This window comes from Microcebus murinus, chromosome 4 (genome assembly GCF_040939455.1).
Source record: "Microcebus murinus isolate Inina chromosome 4, M.murinus_Inina_mat1.0, whole genome shotgun sequence".
In the NCBI taxonomy this organism is placed as follows: Eukaryota; Metazoa; Chordata; class Mammalia; order Primates; family Cheirogaleidae; genus Microcebus; species Microcebus murinus.
In genome coordinates, this window is record NC_134107.1 from 58968705 (window position 1) to 58991623 (window position 22919).

General features: G+C 46.6%; 1 pseudogene across 1 annotated transcript; it reads left to right on the plus strand.

Annotated features, from left to right (window-relative positions):
- Window positions 1-21026: 21026 nt before the first annotated feature.
- Window positions 21027-22394, plus strand: LOC105860282 (NIF3-like protein 1 pseudogene; annotated as a pseudogene). The gene has a single exon (XR_001148977.3). The product of XR_001148977.3 is annotated as an NIF3-like protein 1 pseudogene (transcript).
- The last annotated feature ends 525 nt before the right edge of the window (window positions 22395-22919 follow it).

A 22919-nucleotide genomic window follows, 5' to 3' on the forward strand; every position in this document is an offset into this window, starting at 1 on the left:
GGAAGCCCTCCCAGATCTCCCACCCCAGGCCAGGTCAGGGTCTTCATCCACTGTCAGTCTGTATTAATCTTGGTTCCTGCACCGATCAACTGTAATTATTTCCTGTCTATCTCTCCCTGCAGATTCCCTGCTACCTTTGTTAATTCAGACACGGTGGAGATGACACCTCTCTCACTTTGCTGGGAAAAAATTTGAAGCTCTGTCCCTTAGCAAGGGAATGCCAGGGCTGGAAGGGCGCCTACGCTAGGAGGAAGTGTTCTCCTGACCTTGAGCCCTAGGCATGCCCACCCTCCAGGTCAATGCTCAGCAGCACCTGGGGCAGGCTTTGCGTACATGTGACAGTATGCTAACCAGATAAACTAATCTTGGCACCCTATGTCCAAGCCCATCAGTTTGTCCTATCTTGTCATTCTGTACCCTAAGGGGTCTCCTGGGGACAATATCAGGTGGGAGGGGAGACTGTGAATATGGAAATGCTTAGGGGTAGGTGGGGTGTACCCACCACACCTGGGTGGAGGTGGCTGTATCTTCATCTGGATCATTGTGGGATCATCCTAGTTTTCAGTGACCTGGTCCCCACCCTAGTCCAGTTGAAGAGGTTTCAGAGCCCAGAGGTCATAGGTCATCACTTCCAAAGAAACCCTGCCTAGACCCAAAGTGGTCTGTTCTCAGCATACCAGCCCAGGGGAGAGAGCATTGAACAGGTAGTCAAGAAAGTGTATGGCCTAGCAATCTGGGAGGCGAGGCGGGAGGATCGCTCAAGGTCAGGAGTTTAAAACCAGCCTGAGCAAGAGCGAGACTCCGTCTCTACTAAAAATAGAAAGAAATTAACAGGACAACTAAAAATATAGAGAAAAAATTAGCCAGGTGTGGTGGCGCATGCCTGTAGTCCCAGCTGCTTGGGAGGCTGAGACAGTAGGATTGCTTGAGCCCAGGAGTTTGAGGTTGCTATGAGCTAGGCTGACACCACGGCATTCTAGTCTGGGCAACACAGTGAGACTCTGTCTCAAAAAAAAAAAAAAAAAGAAAGTGTATGGCTTTGGGAAGGTCACACTCCCATCTTTGGGCCGTAGTTTCTCCATGTCTACAATGAAGAGATGGACTCTGTAAATTCTAAGGGCCCCTCTGGTTGGGACAGTCTAGAAGACACTGCTCCCATGTGCAGGGTGCTGGCTGGGTGCTCCTATATCAGTCATCCCATCTGATCTCACAGCCATGGAGTAAGTAGGAAATACCACTGCCCATGGAAAGCTGATGGAACTCACCTTTGGGCAGAGAGGGCCTTTGAACTGAGGTTGAGCTACCAATGCTTTGCTCTTGGCAAAGAGGGCTGCCCCGGATAGATATTTTGTGTGTGTGATTACAATATATATAACATATATAACCATTTTTTTGATGTACAATTCAGTGTCGTTAAGTATATACACAATGTTGTGTGACCATCACCACTATCCATTGCCAAACTTTTTCACCATAGCAAACAGAAACTCTGTAACTGTTAAACAAGAATTCCCCATTCCCCTTCGCCCTAGCTCTGTATCCTCTTATTCTGCTTTCTGTGTCTATTTTTTCTCTCTCTTTTTATAAATTTTTTTCTATGTCTATAAATGTGCCTATTCTAAGTCCTCAGGTAAGTGGGATCATACAGTATCTGTCTTTTTGTGTATGGCTTGTTTCACTTAGCATAGTGTCTTCAAGGTTCATTCATGTTGTAGCATGTATCGAAATGTCATCCCTTTTTAGAGGCTGAAGAATATTCCACTTTATGGATACACAACATTTTGTTTATCCTTTTATCTGTTGATGGACAATTGGGTTATTTCCACCTTTTGGCTATTGGGAATAACCCTGCTATGAACACTGGTGTACAAGTGTCTGTCTGAGTCCCTGCTTTCAATTCTTTTGGGTATATACCTAGAAGTGAAATTGCTAGATCACATGGTAACTCTATGTTTAAGTTTTTAAGGAACCACCAAACTGTTTTCCACAGTGGGTGCACCATTTTACATTCCTACAAACAGGGCACTAGGGTTCCAATTTCTATACCTCCTGGCCAATTACTATTTTCCTTTTTTATTGTTTTAATAATAGCTGTCCTAATGGGTTTGAAGTGGTATCTCATTGTGGTTGGCCTGGATATGTTTTTTGTTTGTTTTTTTTAATATAATTTAGCTTCAGAGTCCTTTTATCAGAGGAAAAGTTACCCAAAAGCTACATGAATCCTCTGGGGAGGAGCTGGCAGTGGTTCACTAGAGGCGAGAGGGGCTTGTGAGGTCTTGACTACTGAGGCTGATGAGGTAGGGGTGTAGGGGGGTGCTACGGGGGTGCTCATGTGTGAGAGCACTTTCTCTTGATCTCCCTTTCCCTGCTCTGCCTCACACAGAGTTCTTCCAGGCCTTTCTGAGGAACCCAGTGATACATTATAAATTCCCTTACTAAAGGTCACTGGAGTCACTTCCTTTTTGAGACACTAACCTGGAGAAGGCCAAATGTAACAGGGGCAGGAAGCTTCTCTCCTTTGTCCTTGGGGGAGGACTTCCCAAGTCACCTTGGGGGAGGCTGTCTCTCTTTTAGCAGTTACTTGAGTTTATCAAATGTGAATAGGCCCAGGGAGAACAAAATGGGACCCTTTGTGGCCTGAAAAAAGCTGCTTCTCCCAAGATCCAATGTGATGCAGAGCTGCAGAGAAAGGCAACACATTTGCAGGGGACAAAGGAGCTTCCAGGGCATACATGGGAAAAGGCCTAGCCTCTTGTCTTTCAAGGTTCAAAGTTATTTGACTGGTAAGATGACCATCCCATGAGCCCAACTGATTGGTGGGAAAAAAACCCTCAGCCTCCAAGGGGAACTCAGTGGTGTAGCCAAGGGGCCTTGGACTTGTTACCAGGCTTAGCTCTGGGGCTGAGGACCTAGAAGCCCCTCTGGACCTTCCTCCTGGTGAAAACTGAGCTAGAAGTGTGAACTAGAGTGTGGACTTTGGGGTCATGTGTTCACAGATGCTGGGGCTCTGAGCAATGAGGTGTAGCAAGGCTGGGGCTCAACAGAGATCCTGGTTGAAAATCAGCTAGTCCCCCAGGGTTTTGAACACTCCTGTGAGGAGGGGTTTTGACAAGGCCTCCGGAGGGCCAGGTTGGACTTCCTGCTGATAAGATCTTGTGGGAGCTAAAGCAATTAATGGGGGGAAAATGTGACCATAGTTTCTACCTTAAGCTGGTGGAGTGACCATACCAGTTACATGCAGTTCTCAAGTTCTTTGCTCCTCTAGCCCCAGAGGTACGGCAAGATGAGGGCAACCAGACAAGGATCACTTATTCCTTTCTACACCTAGGCCAGCTCCACACACCCCTGGGGATGGGAGGGAGAGTCTCTGGGCCTCTTTCCTCACTTCAGTTCCCTGTGAATCCCTCCCAGGCTCCTCATCTTCAGGGGTCCACTACAGCCCAGAATAGGCTATTTCCTGTTAGCTCCCTCTGCAAAGCTTATCCAACTTGTGCCCAGATCCCTCTGTGTCTTATTAAGAATGCTGAGCTCAGTTGATAGAGCAAATGGACCTAAGGAGCTGATGGCAATAGTTGGTTAATCCAGCCAATAAGGGCTTTACATACATTCCTTCCCTGACTCCATTCACATTTTACCAGAGATCACAATTACTCCAAAGGCACAATAATCTGAGCAAAAGTTGTTGAAATGTACCACTTCAACAGCCTTTCAGCTCTGTTATGCAAAGAAAGTATGATTCTACTGGTGTAATTTTAGGCACTTTGAAAAGATATGTGGGCTGGGCATGGTGGCCCACACCTACAATCCCAGCACTTTGGGAAGCCAAGGTGAGAAGATAACTTGAGGCCATGAGTTCAAGACCATCCTTGGCAACATGGTGAGACTCTTGTCTCTACAAAAAAAAAAAAAAAATTAGCCGGCCATGGTGGTGTGCCCCTGTAATCCCAGTTACTTGGGAGGTTGAAGCAGGAGGATCACTTGAACCCAGGAATTCAAGGATGCAGTGAGTTATGACTGTGCCAGTGCACTCCAGCCTGGTGACAGAGTGAGGCACTATCTCTAAAAATAAAAGAAATAAAAGGCTTTTTGTTTTTTTTTTAAAAAAAGGATATTTAGAAAGATATTTTCTTGCCAAATATTAGGTGCCCTGTGCTCACCTGCATAAAAGACAGCATTTTGTGCCTACACGTGAGGGAGCCTAGATGAGGTCCAGGGCTCTGGGCCAAATAGGCCGAGCTCCAACTGTGACCTTCAGTTCTACTCCCTAAGCCAAGGTACTAAATTCAGATCACCCATCAGTCCTGAAGCAGGTTAGACCAGTCACCATGAACACGTGCCTGGCAACCAAATTTGCCTAAGATGAAATCTTAATTATGCAAAAGGAATCTTTAGTCTTCAATGTTTTCCACATCCAGCTCACACATTAAAACATTTATCCTTGACTGCACTTGGAAGGAAAAGAAAGACAAGCAAGAGAAAGAGCAAGGTAAGAGAATAGAGCAAGAATCAAGGAACTGAATCCTATCAGCCATCAAACCTTCATTCAACTAATCAATGAATGCTCATCTATGCTCTACATTTACTAGTTCATTCCTATAAACAACCAATCAACCTTCATTCAAGTAACCAATGAATGAGCCAATTTCATTCAATCAAACATCCTGTATTTATTGAAACAACCAACTAATTTCATTCATTCATTTATTCATTACTTTTTTTTTTTAACAAATCACCTTCATTCAACCAACAAAGCAGTAAGTAGTCATTCAATCTTCATTTGTTCAACTAAATATTCCAAATATCAAAGCTCAGCGCTGAAAGAGAGCTCAAAGGCCATTTAACTCAACCACTTCAACCATGTAGAGATTCTATCCCTTACAATCTTGCCAAATGGAGAGCTCACTATCTTCAAAGGTTACCTAGTCTGATATGGAGCAGCTCTGACTGTGAAAAAACATTTTTTTAAATTTTTTTTATTTCGGCATATTATGGGGGTACAGATTTTAGGTTTCAATAAATGCCCATTCTCCCCCTCCCCCCACAAGTCTGAGTTTCCAGCATAACCATCCCCCAGATGGTACACATCTCACTCATTATGTATGTATATACCCGCCCCCCTGAAAAAACATTTTTAAAGCAGCTCTGTGAAAAATATTTTTTAAGTTTTCCCCCTCTTAACATCCATATCTGGTTCTAGTACTGCCAGGAGAGCCTATCTGCTGGTAAAGATGGAAATTATGTCTTTGTGGCTCCCTCTGTCTCTTCCCTGTCCCTGTAGGTGACAAAGCAAAGCAAAAGAGCATCACCTGGAACACCTTGATTATATACAATTTTTATGTCTCAATTGTACTCAATAAAGCTGAAAAAACAAATGTGGCTTCAAATTAATATTTTTCCTTTTGGGTGCATAACTGAAAATACTTTTTCTTTTCTTTTTAGAGATAGGGTCTCAATCTGTTGCCCAGGCTCGAGTACAATGGCACGATCATAGCTCACTGCAGCCTTAAACTCCTAGGCTCAAGCAATCCTCCCACCTTGGCCTCCCAAAATGCTGGAATTATAGGCATGAGCCACCACACCCAGCCTGAAAATAATAATTATTTTATTCTGTAATTTGGAATCCAAATCATGTATGGTGATTTAAAAAAGTGATTGTGCTCATATATAACAAAAAATCAGATCTGAAATGACATAATTATATTACTATAATGAAATAAACCCCTAATCAAAAAAAAAAAAAAAAAGAAAGAGAAAAATTTAAAACTCTTCCATGCTTTCTAAGGAAGATATATTCAGGTAACATGAGGGTTTTTTCTTTGCTGAGAACAAAGGCTTATTTATTCATGGTGATGGTCTTTCCTATGCTAGATCACAGCCTTACACCATGGGTAAGAAATAGAACCCCAGAGCTAATTGTGCTCCAAAAAAATGTAGGGGGTGGGAGGGCAGGAAAGGTGGAGTTGGGGGAGACCCTGAAGAAGAGAAGAGCCTGGGGTTACTTGAGTAGAGGGAGAATTGCTGTAAAACCCTACAGTTGGCTCTTGAACAACAGAAGTTCAAACTACTGCAGGGCCAGTTATATGTAGATTTTTTTTGACCAAATGAGGCTTGATGCAGTATTTGTGCAATTTGAAACACAAATATATGGTGGGTTGACTTTTCTTACAGGTGGTTCCACAGGGCTTACTGTAAGACTTGAGTATTCTAAAGACATGGACATAAGCCAAAAAAAAGAAAAAAAAAAAAAAAAAGACTTGAGTATGTGCCAATTTGGACATTGGGGTCCAGCAATCAATCCCCCAGTCCCTCATACTGAGGAACCACTGTACTCTATCTCTAGACAGGAATCTACAATGACCATTTCTCACTAACAGTAAGGCCTTATGGTAAAGATTTACTTTGGGGTAAAAGAGAAGTGCTGAGTCTTGCTCCTTGGTGAGGGGTATAAGTTGAGGCAGTTGTGGGAGGGCAGATATACCTGGACTGCATTTGGGGCTCCTGCTCAGGGTTTTTGCTGGGCAGTTCAATTCTAGGCCGAATCTGGGTTTTAATTACTACCCTAAATAAAGAACCAAACATGCACCTCCATTTCCATCACTGCTAAAGTACCAGGACAGCCTGATCCAACCCAAACAGAGAAGATGTTGGAACACAACCTGGAAAGCCAGAGGAGAGTTTGGCTGTGAGATCAGCATTCTGACCTGAAAAAGAATGGATTTTTCAGAAGGTATATTAATCAGGATTATTTTGGTTGCAAATCATGGAAATTTATCTCTAATGTGTTAAGGAAATCAAATAAGCAAAATCCTTGGCCGGGTGCGGTGGCTCACGCCTGTAATCCTAGCACTCTGGGAGACTGAGGTGGGAGGATCACTCAAGGTCAGGAGTTTGAGCCCAGCCTGAGCAAGAGCAAGATCCCGTCTCTACTAAAAATGAAAGAAATTAATTGGCCAACTAAAAATATATAGAAAAAAATTAGCCAGGCATTGTGGCACATGCCTGTAGTCCCAGGTACCTGGGAGGCTGAGGCAGTAGGATTGCTTGAGCCCAGGAGTTTAAGGTTGCTGTGAGCTAGGCTGATGCCACAGCACTCTAGCCTGGGCAACAAAGTGAGACTCTATCTAAAAAAAAAAAAAAATCCCACAAAAGAGAGGGTGGAATTACTGACTCACATAAATGTGAAACCCAAGAATAGGACCAGCTTCAGGAATGGATAGATCCAGGCACACAAGTCAAGTCACCAGGAATCTGTCTGCATCTCACCACACTGCCTTCCTCTGGTTGGTTTCCCTCTCAGGTTTCTCTGCCTATGTGGTAGAAAAATGACCCCCAAGAGTTCTACCTTGACATCATCAGCCCTACTGGAAAGAGCTTATCTTCCCAGTAGTTCTGGGGAAAGTACCAGGACTGAGTCGCATGTGACTGACTGGGTTATTTCCCCAACTCTGAAGTTGGGAGGATGGGGTCAGCTACACAGAAACTCCTTGAACTGAAAGTGGAAGCTGTAAAAGACCTCTACAGGGAGAACTACAAAGCACTGAGGAAGGAAATAGCAGAGGATGTAAACAGGTGGAAAACCATATCGTGCTCATGCGTCGACAAAATCAACGTTGTTAAAATGTGTGTGCTACCCAAAGTGATCTACAGATTCAATGAAATCCCTATTGAAATACCAACATCATTTCTTGCAGATCTAGAAAAAATAATTCTACACTTCATATGGAACTAGAGAAGACCCCATATGGCAAAAGCAATCTTAAGCAAAAAGAACAAATTGGAAGGCATCAATTTACCAGACTTCAAGCTATACTACAAGGCAATAGGAACTAAAACAGCATAAACTGGCACAAGAACAGAGACATAGACCAATGGAACAGAAATGAGAACCCAGATATAAGACCATCCTCATATAGCCATCTAATCTTTGACAAAGCAGACAAAACATACACTGAGGAAAAGAATCCTTATTCAATAAATGGTGCTGGGGAAATTGGATAACTACATGTAGAAGACTGAAACAGTATCCGCACCTTTCACCTCTCACAAAACTCAACTCACAGTGGATAACAGACTTAAACCTACGGCATGAAACTATAAGAATTCTAGAAGAAAATGTTGGAAAAATTCTTATAGATGTTGGCCTAGGCAAAAAATTTATGAAGAAGACCCCAAAGGCACTCACAGCAACAACAAAAATAAATAAATGGGACCTGATCAAATTAAAAAGCTTTTGCACAGCCAAGGAAACTGACAATAGCAAACAGACAACCTACAGAATGGGAGAAAATATTCACATGCTACACATCTGATAAAGGGCTGATAACTAGAAGCTATATAAAACTCAGGAAAATCAGCAAGAAAAAAATCAACCCTATCAAAATGTGGGCAAGGGACATGAACAGAAACTTTTTGAAAGAAGACACATTAATAGCCAAGAAACATATGAAAAATGCTCAACATCTCTAATCATCAGGGAAATGCAAATCAAAACCACAATGAGATATTACTTATTCCCGTGAGAATGGCCTTTATCAAAAAGTCCCAAAACAGTAAACGTTGGCATGGATGTGGAGAGACAGGAACCCTCATACACTGCTGGTGGACTGCAAAACTAGTACAACCTCTGTGAAAAGTAATATGGTGATACCTAAAAGAGCTACATGTAGAACTACCATTTGACCCAGCAATCCCGTTACAGGGCATCTACCCAAAGGAAAAAAGACATTCTATAAAAAAAGACATCTGCACTCAAATGTTTATAGCAGCACAATTCACAATTGCAAAGATATGGAAACAAGCCAAGTGCCCATCAATACATGAGTGGATTAATAAAATGTGGTATATGTCTACCATGGAGTTCTACTCAGCCACAAAAAATAATGGTGATCTAGCACCTCTTGTATTATCCTGGATAGAGCTGGAGCCCATTCTACTAAGTCAAGTTTATCACAAGAATGGAAAAACAAGCACCACATGTACTCACCATCAAATTGGTTTTAACTGATCAACACTTATGTGCACATTTAGTAGTAATATTCATCGAGTGTCGGGCAGGTGGGGGTGGGTGGGTATATTCACACCTAATGGGTGCAGTGCACACCATCAAGGGGATGGACACACTTGAAGCTCTGACTTGAGTGGAGAAAAGACAATATATGTAACCTAAACATTTGTACCTCCATAATATGCTGAAATTAAAAAATTTTTAAAAAGAAAGAAAAGTGGAAACAAGAAAGTCTCCGAAAGGAAATCAGATAGCAGAAATGGGAATGGCAAAACAGCAGTCAGTGAAAAATGGATACACACCCCCTATGAAGTCAGCTTAGGAGAATGATGTCAAAAAAAACTCCAAACTTCCTTATGTGACCCAGGCTGGAAACTGATGTTTCATCTAGCCCTGAAGGATACCTGATTTATTAAGAAACTAGAGTATCTCCAAGAAGGGGTGAGATGGACTTGGGCAGATACCCTTGGCTGATTTGGGTCCCTACTCCCTCCCCTTTGGGCCTCAGCTACAGAGACAGGGTTTCCTGGAACTGGAGCTGCTGCTGCAGGGCTGCCTACCAGACAAGCACTGAAACCTTTGGTCAAGGCCACATGCAACAAGAGACAGATATTTGCAGGAATGCAGTCCCAGAAACAAGAGAAGAGAGAGCTGGATGTGGTTAGAGCTTCCCATCAAAACATTACAGGATGGTGGTGGAATGGAGGCAAAAATGAACAGATTTTAGGCTCTGGTAGTAGGAATCAAGCGTGGATTCAAAGCCACAAATCAATGCCTCCATCCCTGTATAAGAACTCCCAGTGTCACTTAAAGAAGGGGGACCTGGATTCATAGCACATAGGAAGGAGAAAAGTGCTCCCCCCATGCATTAAGATTGAAGATACCTGTGCTGCCAGCCGTGACAAGGTGTGCTTGACCACAGACAGCATGGAGAATCTGGCCTTGCTGGAGCAGGTATCTATGGGTGCAACTGACAGGGAAAACTTAGTGAAAAAAGCAGAATTCCCTGGAAGCTACATTCCCTATGCTGGATATTTTCCATTCTCTACCCTTTCCCACCCTGCTCTCTGCCCCAGGAAGCTGACCTCTGTAGACTTAATTCACAGCAATCATGTGCTTCTGGCTTCAGGTTGGGTTTAGGCAATGGAGAGGCCCAGCTGGAGATCAGAGGATGGGAGGTGAGTGGGCTCAGGGTACTTATCCCCCACCCACAGCCACCCCTTCTTCTGGCACTGCCTCTGGCTGGCTCTGTCCCTCAAGTAAACATCACTACTCCTCTCAAAGTGGCTGACTCTGTATGACTCTTTCTCATTCTAGATTCTGGTACCTGCTCCCTTTCTTTGGCCATTCAGACCTAGAGGTGGTGACAGTTCTACTGCTACTAGCCCCAGGTTATTGCACTGGAGGGTCCCCTGTACTTTGTTAAATAACCCCTTTATGCATAAAACTTCCTCCCATTTTCATCTGTTTTTGTTGGAAGCCTGAAATGCTCCCTGTTGGTTAGGTTAATTTAGGAGGAAGATGGAGGTGAGCTAGGCAGTCCTCAGAGAGTAAGAGAGAGCAGCAGAGTTCTGGCTGGAGGAGCCAATACTAACTGGGAAGTCAGAGGGGATGAAGATACCACTCAGCCTTCTTAGTCTGAGTTCCTACAGGACAGGGTGGGGCAGGCCGGAGGCCAGGGACTAACAGAAGGTTATTCAGAGCCAGCTTGTAGCCTGGGGCTAGAGCCCTGGGCATGCTTTCTTTCACTGGGGAAAGTCTGGTCACCAAGAGATTGGCACTTGCTGCTACTTAACAGGTCTCTGAAAAATGCTGGTCAGACTGAGGGACAAACTAAGGGACTCCAAGTACTTGTGAGTTTGAAACATTCTGGCATGTGTTTTCATCGTGACTAGAAAGGCCATTCTGTGGCAGATGCACCTCTGAGGAAGCTCAGTAAATACACCATTGTTTTCCTTTTACAGGAGATGGGGACCTCAGAGCTGAGGCAGGCAGGGCCTACCTACTGCTGGGAGGATCAAAGATGTGGGGCTGGGACTTGGGACTTGTTTCTGAAGGCAGAAGAGGTGAGAGAGGGTCTAGACTGAAAATTCCACCAGCCCCAGGCCCCTTTTAATGCTAATGATTCTACATTTCAACCAGCAGTGGTTCCAAATCTCCATGTTTCTCCTCCCCATCAAAGCTAAGTATGTATGTGGGGGTAGGATGGGGTGGAGGCAACCAAGAGGATTCCTTGAATGGGGGGTGCCTTCAAGAAGGACAGAGGCACTTCTCCCAGTGGACGCTCACTGGGCTAGAACCCTGCAGGCTCATCATGGTGCTGCTGCTGGAGTAATGTGTGATAAGGAAGAAGGGTAGTGGGCAGGGAGGACCGCTGCCATATTCCTGTGAGACTGAGGGTGTTCGTGAACACTTATAGTGGACCAGAGAGTACCAAAGGTAGAAGGCCCATGGTGGGGCCTAGGTCAGCAGAGCTTGTCAGGACCAAGGTATGGTGGAACCCGGATGAATACAGAGGCATCCCTCCCAGTTCCTCATTCTTCCCGTGGCTCCATGTGAAAAAGCATGGGGGCAGGAACCAGAGAGCCAGCCAGCAGCCACTGAGCCAAGCAGAGGGACCCGGACCTGGAGGAGCCAGGGAGCAGACAGATGGCAGGCACAAAGGAAGGCCAGGCTGCTCACATCTGTGGGAGTCTTTGGCAATGAGGGAGCCATGGTAGAGCTGAACAAGAACCACACATTTATTTCCTCAGTGGAAACCAACACATCACAGAGGCCACCAAGGGCAGACAGAACCAGAGCACGGCCAGGGAGCCCATTCTGCTGCAGAGAGGGGTTGGGCCAGCGGGAGACCTCCCCAAGTTTCTTCCTACCACTGGAGTGACCAGAAGAGAGCAGAGTGTGTAACTGGCATACCATGCCCCCCCTCCACCACGTCCCTGGAGTCACAGTTCTAGCCTGGGTGAGGTAGGAGGATTGCCATGAATTAGATAGGAGATAGAAGTTTTAAAAGAGATTGGTCTAGGCTGGGGGTGGTAGCTCACGCCTGTAATCCTAGCACTCTGGGAGGCCGAGGTGGGAGGATCACTGAAGGTCAGGAGTTTGAAACCAGCCTGAGCGGGACACACCGTCTCTACAAAAAATAGAAACAAATTAATTGGCCAACTAAAAATATATCAAAAAAATTAGCTGGGCATGGTGGCGCGTGCCTGTGGTCCCAGCTACCTGGGAGGCTGAGGCAGGAGGATCGCTTAAGCCCAGGAGTTTGAGGTTGCTGTGAGCTAGTCTGATGCCACAGCACTCTAGCTTAGGCAACAGAGTGAGACTCTGTCAAAAAGAAAAAAAAAAAAAGATTGGTCTATTTTAATAATTGAATAAGACCAGGAAGTTATATAAACTCTAACTATGACATTAAAAAAAGAGGAAAGGGCAAAGCGAGTGACTAAGGAGAAAAAAATAAAAACAAATAAAGCAGAATTGTTCCACGTGGGGTGTCTACCTCAACCACTTGAAATTCCTCAAAAACCATTTGCAGCCACAAAATGGCTCCTGCCTTCCTATGTCCACTAGGTGCCTCCTAGCAACCCCAGTGAAAGAGAAGGCAAGAAGGCTTGAGATTCACTCTGATTGGACCATCTTGAGTCACAAGGCCGCTCCTGAGCCAATCATTATGGCTGAAGGATGGAATGTATTGATTGGTCAAGCCTAGTCATATTTCCACCTCTGGAGTTGGCTTTCTTGGAACCACAGTGTTCCCAAAACAAATGGCAACTGTAGGGAAGGGGGAAGGGAGGACAGATGTGAGGAAATATTGGGGATTTACCCTATTCACTCATGTGAGAGCATAAAGTTTCTGCCCTAGGAGGATGAGAGTGAAGAAAAAACTACAATTTCAGGTGTTTTATAATTCTTAGATTAATAGCCATTGACAAACTTAAAGACAATGTTAAATGGTGTGTACAAAGTAGCCAGGCAGAATTAAATATCCCTGCAGGAGGGAAAGGGAGTGAGGGAGAGAGAGGAGATGGGAGAGCTCCACTAAAGGGTGTCTAGGGCTTAGAGGCTGGGCTGAGTATCAACATGGAGCCAGAACAGGACTGGGCTGCTTCCTGAGAAAACTCACGTCCCATGGTGATTTTATGAAATCACATTGTGAAAGTGAAAGTGCAGGAAGCCACAGAAAAATCCTCTCCTTTTTCCCATATGAAGCCATCAGTTAAAAACCCAGTTTCTCCTGTCACAGACCAGAGGAGGTGTGATGACTAAGTGCAATGTGGTAGCCTGGATTGGATCCTGGAACAGGAAGAGGTCGTTACTGGAAAAATGGGTGAAATCCAATTAAAGTGTGGAGTCAGTTAATAGTAATATTACCAATGTAATGTTCTTGTTGGGACAAATGTACTATAGTAATGTAGGAGGTTAACAATGAGGGAAATTGAGCAAGAGGACCTCTCTGTACTATGTTTGCAACTTTTCTATAAATCTAAAATTATTTCAAAATAAAGTCTATTTTTTAAAAAAAGTCAGTTTCTGGGCTGGGCACTGTGCCTCACGCCTGTAATCCTAGCACTATGGGAGGCTGAGGCGGGCAGATTGGAGTTTGAAACCAGCCTGAGTAAGAGCAAGACCCTGTCTCTACTATAAATAGAAAGAAACTAATTGGCCAACTAATATATATATAAAAAATTAGCCAGGCATGGTGGCGCATGCCTGTAGTCCCAGCCACTCGGGAGGCTGAGGCAGGAGGATTGCTTGAGCCCAGGAGTTTGAGGTTGCTGTGAGCTAGCCTGACACCACTGCACTCTAGCCTGGGCAACAGAGTGAGACTCTGTCTCAAAAAAAAAAAAAAAAAAAGTCAGTTTCTCCCTATCACCTTGTGGTGTAGAGGAACTGTGTGGAGAAACTATGTGGAGGAACACCACAGCTGGGATTAAATATATAAATGAACACTTATCTGCCTCTAGGCACCCTGATGTCATTGGTATAGTGCAGGGGCAGTGGGAAAAGGCAGTGACCCCTGTGCTTCCTCTAGGAGCCTGTGAACTGTGGGTGAATGGATGTGATAGAGTCTGTGATGCACTTAGCAGAGGGTCCAGCACATAGCAGGTGCCCAGTAGAGGTTAGTGGTCTCCACCCCACCCATGGCTGGACACCTTACCATGTGCTTACCTTTTCTTCTGGGCCTGGCACGTCCCCAGGCCACTCCTCCCCATGCCTGGGCGTGAAGTGAGTCGTTCAGCTGCTTAGTGGAGATGTTCAACAGGGCTGAGACCCCCACCTCTGAGGAACCTGCAACTTGGGTACAGGTTGTCTGTGCCTTACCACCTGCCATATGTGTAGACAACTGGGATGACTCTGTGTTGGGTTCTGGGCTGACTCAATTTATTTAATCCCTGTATCAACCTGGAAGGGTAGGATCACTATTCCCATTTTAAAGAGGGAGAAACTGAGGCTGCAGAGGCTGGTATTTGCTTTCTGTCAGAGCAAACTCCTGAGACAGATAAGATAACAGCACCAATAATGCTGGGGCTAGGTGGGCTGATAAGCAGCGGAAACTGGGAGTGTTGGGGAACTTGGAGAGGAAAGGTCACTTTTGTATCCCATCATCAGTGACCTTTGGAGCCAGGAGGGTTTCCAGAAAGAAGGAGATGAGGCGAGCACCCCAAGTGGAGAAAATAGTGAGAGGCTTGGTGCCAAAATGCAATACCTAGACATCCAGCAGTCCACAGGCACTCTGTCTGGGTGGGCAGGAGCCCAGGATCCATGCTGAGAGTGGATGGGATCAGAAACAAAGGAATCAGTGATTGGTGGGATGCCATAGGGCTCTTTTCATTCCACTCTGGGAGCTCTGGGGACACTGAGATCCCTCAGGGTCTGCCCCTAGGCTAATGTTAGCGCTCCATCATGTGGACCTCAGAAGTGCCCACTCTGAGGCCTCTTTGTTTCTGTTGGAAGGAGGCCCTCTGCTTGGCCTTTATGGGTCAGTGCTGGGAAGACTCAAAACAGGGTATAGATGGGAGAACCTTTTTAAGTATCTACCTTGTGCCAAGCCCTAAAATAGGGCCTAGGGTTCTAGGTGATTCCGTCCCCTTTCCCTAAGAGCACTCTGGCTGGGGACTATGTTGACTGCCATGCATGACGTGGAGAGCTAGCTCAGGAGAAACAGGGCCCAAGACTGGGAGTGCCCAGAGGAGGCCCCTAGTTTCTAGGGGGACTCCCTAGCCAGACCTCCCTGGCCTCCTCCCACTGCTTCCTGGTGGGCAGGACAGATGATGCAGCCAGCCGTCCCAGAGGGAAGAAGAATTCTGAGTTCTACTTCTAGCTTCCTCTCTAGGAGAATCAGATCCAGCACGGGGCAGGCCCTTGCCAGAGGTCTGGCAGGGTGGACCAGGCCTCCCCACCTGGCACCCCTCTTCCTGCTGGAGAGCAGTATCTGGGCACAGCCCCGTGGTGCCACTGCTCAGGGACCTTCAGGTATGATGGCCTCTCACCGTCCCAGGTGAACTTTATGGCCCACACACAGGGTGTGGCGCTGTGAACCTGCCATTCACCAGCTGTCCAGGACCAGACTAACCCGGCAGGGCCCTGCCTCACATGCTTGAGCTCAGGAAACAAAACACAGGGCTGTCAAGTGTTCTAGCTACTTCTCCAAGGGCATGGCCTCTGGCTCAACCTGCTCCGCATTTCTGCAGAGCTTCAAGGAAGGGAAGTCTCTGTTGTGGTGGGAAGGCGGGCAGTGTGCTTGTAGGTGTGGGCCATTACATGGGAAGCTTTCCTCAGCTTCTAGCCCTGTGAAATGAGTAAGAAGGGATCATGATGATACCCTATTGGAGGAAACCCCATGATTTCAGGGGAGAAAGACCTAAAGAGATTTGGAGGCTCATGGAATGCTCCAAAGGGAACAATGGGATAGGAGTCTCTATAGTTCTCAGGGTCATGGATAAGATGTGGAAGGAAAAATCATGAGGCTGGAGAGAGGGTGGATTCTGCCACAGAGAATGCGGAAGCTGAGATCGTTGCTGGAGGTGAGTGGGCAGACAGGGGGATCATAGATGGGTCTGCCTGGTCCTACCTGACCTCATGAGAATCACTGTACCCTGGGGGTACAGAGCCCACAGCATGTGATCCATTGCACTGATTGGAATACCAAGGTCTAGAGGGAGGTCTAGACCTAACATACAGGTCACCCAGTATGTTGGGTGCAGGGTCCAGCCTCAAACTGGGATTCTGCCTGACAGGCCAGACCATTTTCTACCCATGTTCAAACAAGTCAAACCCAGCCAGGCAGCACCATATCTGGGCCTACGGAAAAGGAAGGGCCCCTAGAGAGACCACCTGCTGTCCCTGCCTTATTTCTCAGATACTGAAATGAACATCACAGAGGGGGAGGACTTGACTGAAGTCACACAACCAGTGAGCAACCAAATCTACCCACCAGGCCAAGGAATCCTGACCCCCGGCCCAGGGCTTCTCACTGCATCTATGCCTCTCCAGGAGAGGAAAGAGCAGGGAGAAAGGAGCTCAAGTTTACTGAGCACTTATTATGCACACATTCTTTCTAATCCCCACAACAGCCTTGGAGGCAGAAGTCCCTGCCTATGTTTAACAAATTGGAGAACAAAGGTTCAAGGAGGCAAAGCTTTTGCCCAAGGTCACAAAGCAATGTAGATAGCAGGACAGAAACTCAAGTCCAAGTCTGCTCACATCCAAAGCCTGTGCTTTTGTCCTTACCCAGGGGCGGTTGGGTTTAGGACCCAGGGCTGGCAAAGCAAGGACATGGCAGGGAGGAGGACGCCAGAGGTAAACTCCAGGCACTGCCGGAGCTCCCAGTCACCCAGTGTACCAGTGAAAAAGATAAACAGAAGTGACCTTGGACAGCAGGGCCTTGCCTCCCACTGACAGGTTTTTTTTTTTTTCTTTTTAAAAAAGGTATATTGATCCACACCCAGCAATAAAGCCACACACAACAAATGGCTGGTGGACTAATGGCATGGCTCCTGGCTTGCTGAGATACTCACTACCAGGTGGTTTCAGGCCAAGGCACCATCGGCCTCAGAACCTCAGATTCTTTGATTGATTTAGGAACTTAGACTCTCAGCCCTAACGTGTAGAGTCCTCCCAGGCTTCTCTGTCCATCCCACCGGGGCAGGAATCCTCTCCAGACTGCCCAGCTGGCTCACCCTGCTCTCACACCCTCACTGCCATCTACAGAAGCAGCCCCTTCTGCTTTGGGACTGTCTTTTGCACTCCGAGCTAAGACCAGCCTCTAGTGACATTCCCATAGTCTCCCTTAGGATTCAAAGTCAGCTGTCCCCTGGCCCTGGGATGACCCTATTAAGCTGGGAGGACAGTGACTCTACATCTGCTTTGCCCTTGGTCTGACACTACCTGGGCAGGGGCCACAGTACTGAAGCCATTCCTAAGAAATGGGGACAAGGCTCTGGAGAAAAGCCAGTTGATCATCTCCTATGTTCTAGGCTTTATGCCTCTGCTAATGTAGCCAGACATCAAATCTATCTTTGTACTGGCCACATCCCACTATATTCCTGTCATCTCAGACCTCAGCCCTTTTTTATGTGATGCAAGTATATGGTCTTGCATTTCTCTTTTAATTTCCCTCATGCAGATATTAGCACTTCATAGTGGTACAGTGCTTTACAGTTCACAGATAGCCCCTTCACATTGCATCATCTCCTTCCATGCTTAGGACAATTTATTGGACCTCATGGAGATGGCTGGCGTGAAGTGTCCCCTGCAGAGCCTGATGATAGCAGGGGCCCCAGCAACAGCTATTGAGATGACCATGAACATTAGGCTGGCAGGACCCCATGCCCCGAGGAGTAATGAATACAACACTATGGGAATCCAAAGAAGGGGAAACTGGGTGCAGCCCATGGTGTGTCCATGAGGACTTCCTGAGGGCTGCCTCCCAGGCAGCTCAGAGCCTTGGCCAGGGCTCCAGGAGCAAGTGTGACTGGAGCCACAGGGGGAGGGGCGGGGGAGGGGGCTCTATCTGGTCTAGTTTGGATGCAATCCTTCCAGAGGTGTGGGGGTGAGGCAGATGTTCTGAAGGCCTCCCCCACCAGTGTCTGTGCCCCCCCAAATGAATATAGTCAACCTTCCTTCCCTCCCATTAGCGGGGGAGGAAACTTAGGCTCCACCAGAACTGGCACCCAGGTCTCCCAGGTGAATTCCCTAACCAGGGCTCTGCAGCAAACCAGGCTGGTTCCACAAGCTGTCTCAAGCTGCCTGAATTGGCTTGAGGGGGAGACGACCTACCCCCTGCTCTCTTGGGGCTCCCATCTGGTTGGGGAGATGGGTCATTAAATTTTGTGTGAAGTTATTTAGGCAAGAGAATTCCAGGAAGGCTAATGATGGAAATCTGGTGCTGGCCACAAGCCTGTGAGCATTGCTGTGGAGCTAGACTGTGAACCCATCTTATGCTCCTGTCTCTGGGCCTAGGACGGGTTGTTCAGGAGCTGGGTCTGGCTGCAGATCAGAAAGCAGGGCCCACCCCAGCCCAGCGGCTGGGCCTGCGGGGGAGTCCAGGCTGAACCTCTGCACAAGGGTCCATTGTGGTTGTCAGCCTGGCCCTGGGCTCTGCCAGCCCTTCCGGCTCCCGGAAAATGCTTCCCGTCTGGCAGCTCCCAGAGCGGCCTGTCCTTGGCCAAGGTGCCGACTGGTCCCACACCCTGGCCTGTCCCACCCAGTGTGGATCCTGGAGGACTGGTAGCTCAGAGCTCATGGGTCTGGCCCCCACTTCACAGCCAGGGTCCCCGGGGAGTGGGCACAGGCCAGAGCAACAAACTAGGACCAGAATTGGGACCAGAACCCAGCACGCCGGCCCTTTTTTCAGCTTTTACTACCAACAGGGGGCAGTAGGTTTGGACTCAGAGAGGGAAAGGGGCTGTCCTGTCGTACAGCCCTTTGCGGCAGAGTCTGGAAGAAATGACTGGTGCTTAGGTGGCTGCTTGCCCACCCCAGACCTCTCAGGAGATCTGGGTCCTCTTGGTTCAGCTGTGTGGGCTTATGAGGGTCGCTGTTCCTCTATACATCTGGGGGTTGGAGGGTCCCCACTGTCGATCCACCCCTGACATTCTAAGCTTTTAAATCCGGCAGGATGCACTGGACGGGTGCGGAGAAGCAGTTCTGGAATTTGGGGCTTTAACAGCTCCGCCCCACCTTCGTGCGCCAGGCTGCACCGGAGCCAGAGGCTACGCCTGGGGCTTCCCAACCCTCACCTGGGCCAACAGCGCCGCCTGGAGCCCGATCGGTGTGATAGGCGTCCTGCCGAGGGGGCCCCCACCAAACCTCTCACTGCGGGACCGCTGTGGCTCCGTGAGCTAGGCGCTGGGGATATAGAGGGCTTCTGACACCAGGTATGAGAGAAGGCCCACAGAAAGCCATCATTTGGGATGCGGAGGCTGTGAAGCAGAAAGTCCAGGGCAGAGGAGGGTCCTGAGCACCGCAGGGCCATGGATGAGGGGAATTGCCATTATTACAACTCTCACTGACTATCCTCTGGGCCAGGTCCTGTGCAGGCCTGGGGACCCTCAAGGCATCAGTTATGATCTGCTGGGAAAGGGTGGTGTGGGGGGTGGGATCTCAGAGCCAGAGGCTTGGAGCTGGTCTTGGAGAATGATGGTAACTTGCTCTGTGAATAGCGGGCATTCCAGCCTCAGGCAGGGAGGAACATTTATGTGTATAAGCTTGAGGGTGACAGGAGTGGAGAGGAGGGGGACAGAAGAGGACGTGCCAGAATATGAGTTCAAAAAGTCACAGCCCTGGGTACCTGGGGCCAACACAGCTTTCCTGCAATTCCCTGCACCCCACACCAACCCCCTGCTTTGACCCTCAATGTCCTGGCAGGTACAAACCCTCAGAAGGGGCCCTGATTCCTAAAAGCCTCCCCTCTTCCCCTAGCCCAGGGGATAGATCCGGTGCCCATAGGCTGCCTTGGGGGACACAATGCTATGCTCTCCCTGGCCCCCAGAGAGCCTAAACACAACCCTTGGATTTGTAGAAGGATCTCTAAGCAGTTATTTCATCTCAGGTTCCTCAACTATAAAATGGGGATAAAAATAGTGCCTGCCTCTTGGCATGTGGTGAGGATTAAATGAGAAAACACATAAAAACAGCTCATTGATGCCTAGTAAGGGGCCTTTTCCCCATTGCCCATCCCCTTGGGCACATGCTTTCTTGGGGGAAGCTCCAGGGCTGCAGATTGCAGCCCCACCTGGGCTGCCCACACCCAAGCTTCAGGTCTCTTTTTGCCTTTCCTGAGCCCAGAGAAGCTCTACTGCGTGCCCCGCAGGAGATTTATCATGTTTCTCTCCAATTATTAAACATAAAATGTTTAAATACAAAGAAAAAAGTATACAATAAGTAAATGAGCATCTGTATGTTCCCCTAGATTCAACAATTAACGTTTTGTCTTGTTTGCTTCACCACTCTCTGTTGTTTTAGTCTGAACCATTTGAAGGTAAATTGCAGGTACTATGACATTGGATGGCCCCCAAGACCTGGGCATGAAGCTCCCGAGATTTTTTCCACATATCTGCAACCACAATCCTAAAAAAAAAAGCAATAACAATTCCATACCAACATCTAATACCTAATCCATATTTATATTTCTCCTATTTTTCCTAAAGTGCATTTTGTAGCTATTTGGGGGGCATGTAGGAGGAATCCAGGATCCAACCAATGTTTGTTCATTTTTTAAAAATCTAAAACAATTGTTCACTTTTTTCTTCCATTAAAATGATTTTCTGATTCATTTGCTCCTCTGGATGGCCTGTGAGGTAGGTTATAGTATCTCCGTTTTGTAGGTAAAGAAAACAAGCTCCAAGAGGTTAAATGACTTACCTAAACTACAATGTGCTGGTAGTAAGTGTCAGAGCCACTATTTGGACCCAGATGTCTCTGATGACAGCTCTTTTGCCCATATGCTGTGATGCCTCAAAGACCCAGGCCAAAAGTGTGCATATGTACCACTTTCTGTGCTTTGCCTTCAGATACTCAGCTTTACGTGACTTCTATATGTTGTCATCTTGTGTACACCTGGTCCCCACGACAGTCCAGCTTGTAGATTACCTGATCTGTAATTCTTCCTGTTCCTTCATGGATTTGAAGTCTCTTCATTCCTCATTGAATGACTTTGCATCCCTCTCATTTGCTGAGAGTTGGGACAATGTTGGATTACTGGTGGAACCAAGCCCACCACATACTGTAAACACACTCTTCCTGACCAATGACTTGACTGAGGAAGTGATGGAGGAGGTGCTGCAAAAGAAAGCAGATCTCATTCTCTCCTACCATCCACCTATTTTCCGACCCATGAAGTACATAACCTGGAAAACCTGGAAAGAGTGCCTGGTGATCCGAGCTCTGGAGAACAGAGTTGGTATCTACTCTCCTCACACAGCTTATGACGCTACACCCCAAGGAGTCAACAACTGGTTGGCCAAAGGATTTGGAGCTTGCACCTCTAGGCCCATACATCCTTCCAAAGCACCCAACTACCCTACAGAGGGAACCCACCGAGTAGAATTCAATGTTAACCACACCCAAGACCTGGACAAAGTCATGTCTGCAGTGAAAGGAATCGTAAATGTTTCTGTTGCTTCTTTTTCTCCCAGGATTGATGATGAAGAACAAACACGGATCAGTCTGAATTGTACTCAGAAGGCTTTGATGCAGGTGGTGGCTTTTCTTTCCCAGAACAAACAACTTTATCAGAAGACTGAAATTCTGTCACTGGAGAAGCCTTTGCTTCTGCATACTGGAATGGGATGGTTATGCACACTGGATGAATCTGTCTCCCTGGCAACCATGATTGAGCGAATCAAAAGACACCTAAAACTATCTCATATTTGCTTAGCTCTTGGAGTAGGGAGGACCTTAGAGTCCCAAGTCAAAGTCGTGGCCCTTTGTGCTGGTTCTGGGAGCAGCGTTGTGCAGGGTGTAGAGGCTGACCTTTACCTCACAGGTGAGATGTCCCATCATGATATTCTGGATGCTGCTTCCCAAGGAATAAATGTCATCCTTTGTGAACATAGCAACACTGAACGAGGCTTTCACTCTGACCTTCAAGATATGCTGGGTGCTCACTTGGAGAATAAGATTAATATTATCCTGTCAGAGACTGACAGGGACCCTCTTCATGTGGTATAATACAGGAACTTCAGGATAACACAATCTACAAATCAGTTGGATTCCAGCTCTAATTCATAACATGAATCAGTGGAGTTCATGTCCTTCCTGAAGAGTATCTTAGAATGTATTATCATTTCCAGTTTGTTGATCTGGTTCACCAAATGTTCTATATAGCTCAAGGTTAAAACTGATGTAACTACAATGTTAATAAATATTCATTATATGCTCTAAAAAATGATTTTCTTTTTTACCTTTAAAATTTTTTTCTGTTCACTGGAGAAAAAAGTAAAAATAGGAAAAAATTACAAAAGAAAATAATCTGTAATCCCACCACCTTAGCTATCCACTATTGGCATTTTGATATATTTCCTCCCAATCTTTTCTTTTCAATTCTGAGTAAATACACATTTAAAAAATAATAACTCTGTTGAGATGTAACTCACACAGAATTCATCAATTTAAAATGTACAATTAATGGTTTTTAGAATATTCACAGATATACACAATCACTACTACATTCATTTTTAGAATATTTTCATCACCTCAGAAAAAAAGCCCATACCCTTTAGCTATCAGTCCCTCTTTTCCTGCTTCACCCCCACCCCCAGCCCCCAAGCAACCACAAATCTACTTTCTATCTCTATATATTTGCCTATTTTGGACATTTCAGATAAATGGAGTCATATAATATGTGGGCTTTTGTGACTTTTTTCACACAGCATAATGTTTTCAAGGCTCAGCCATGCTATAGCATGTATCA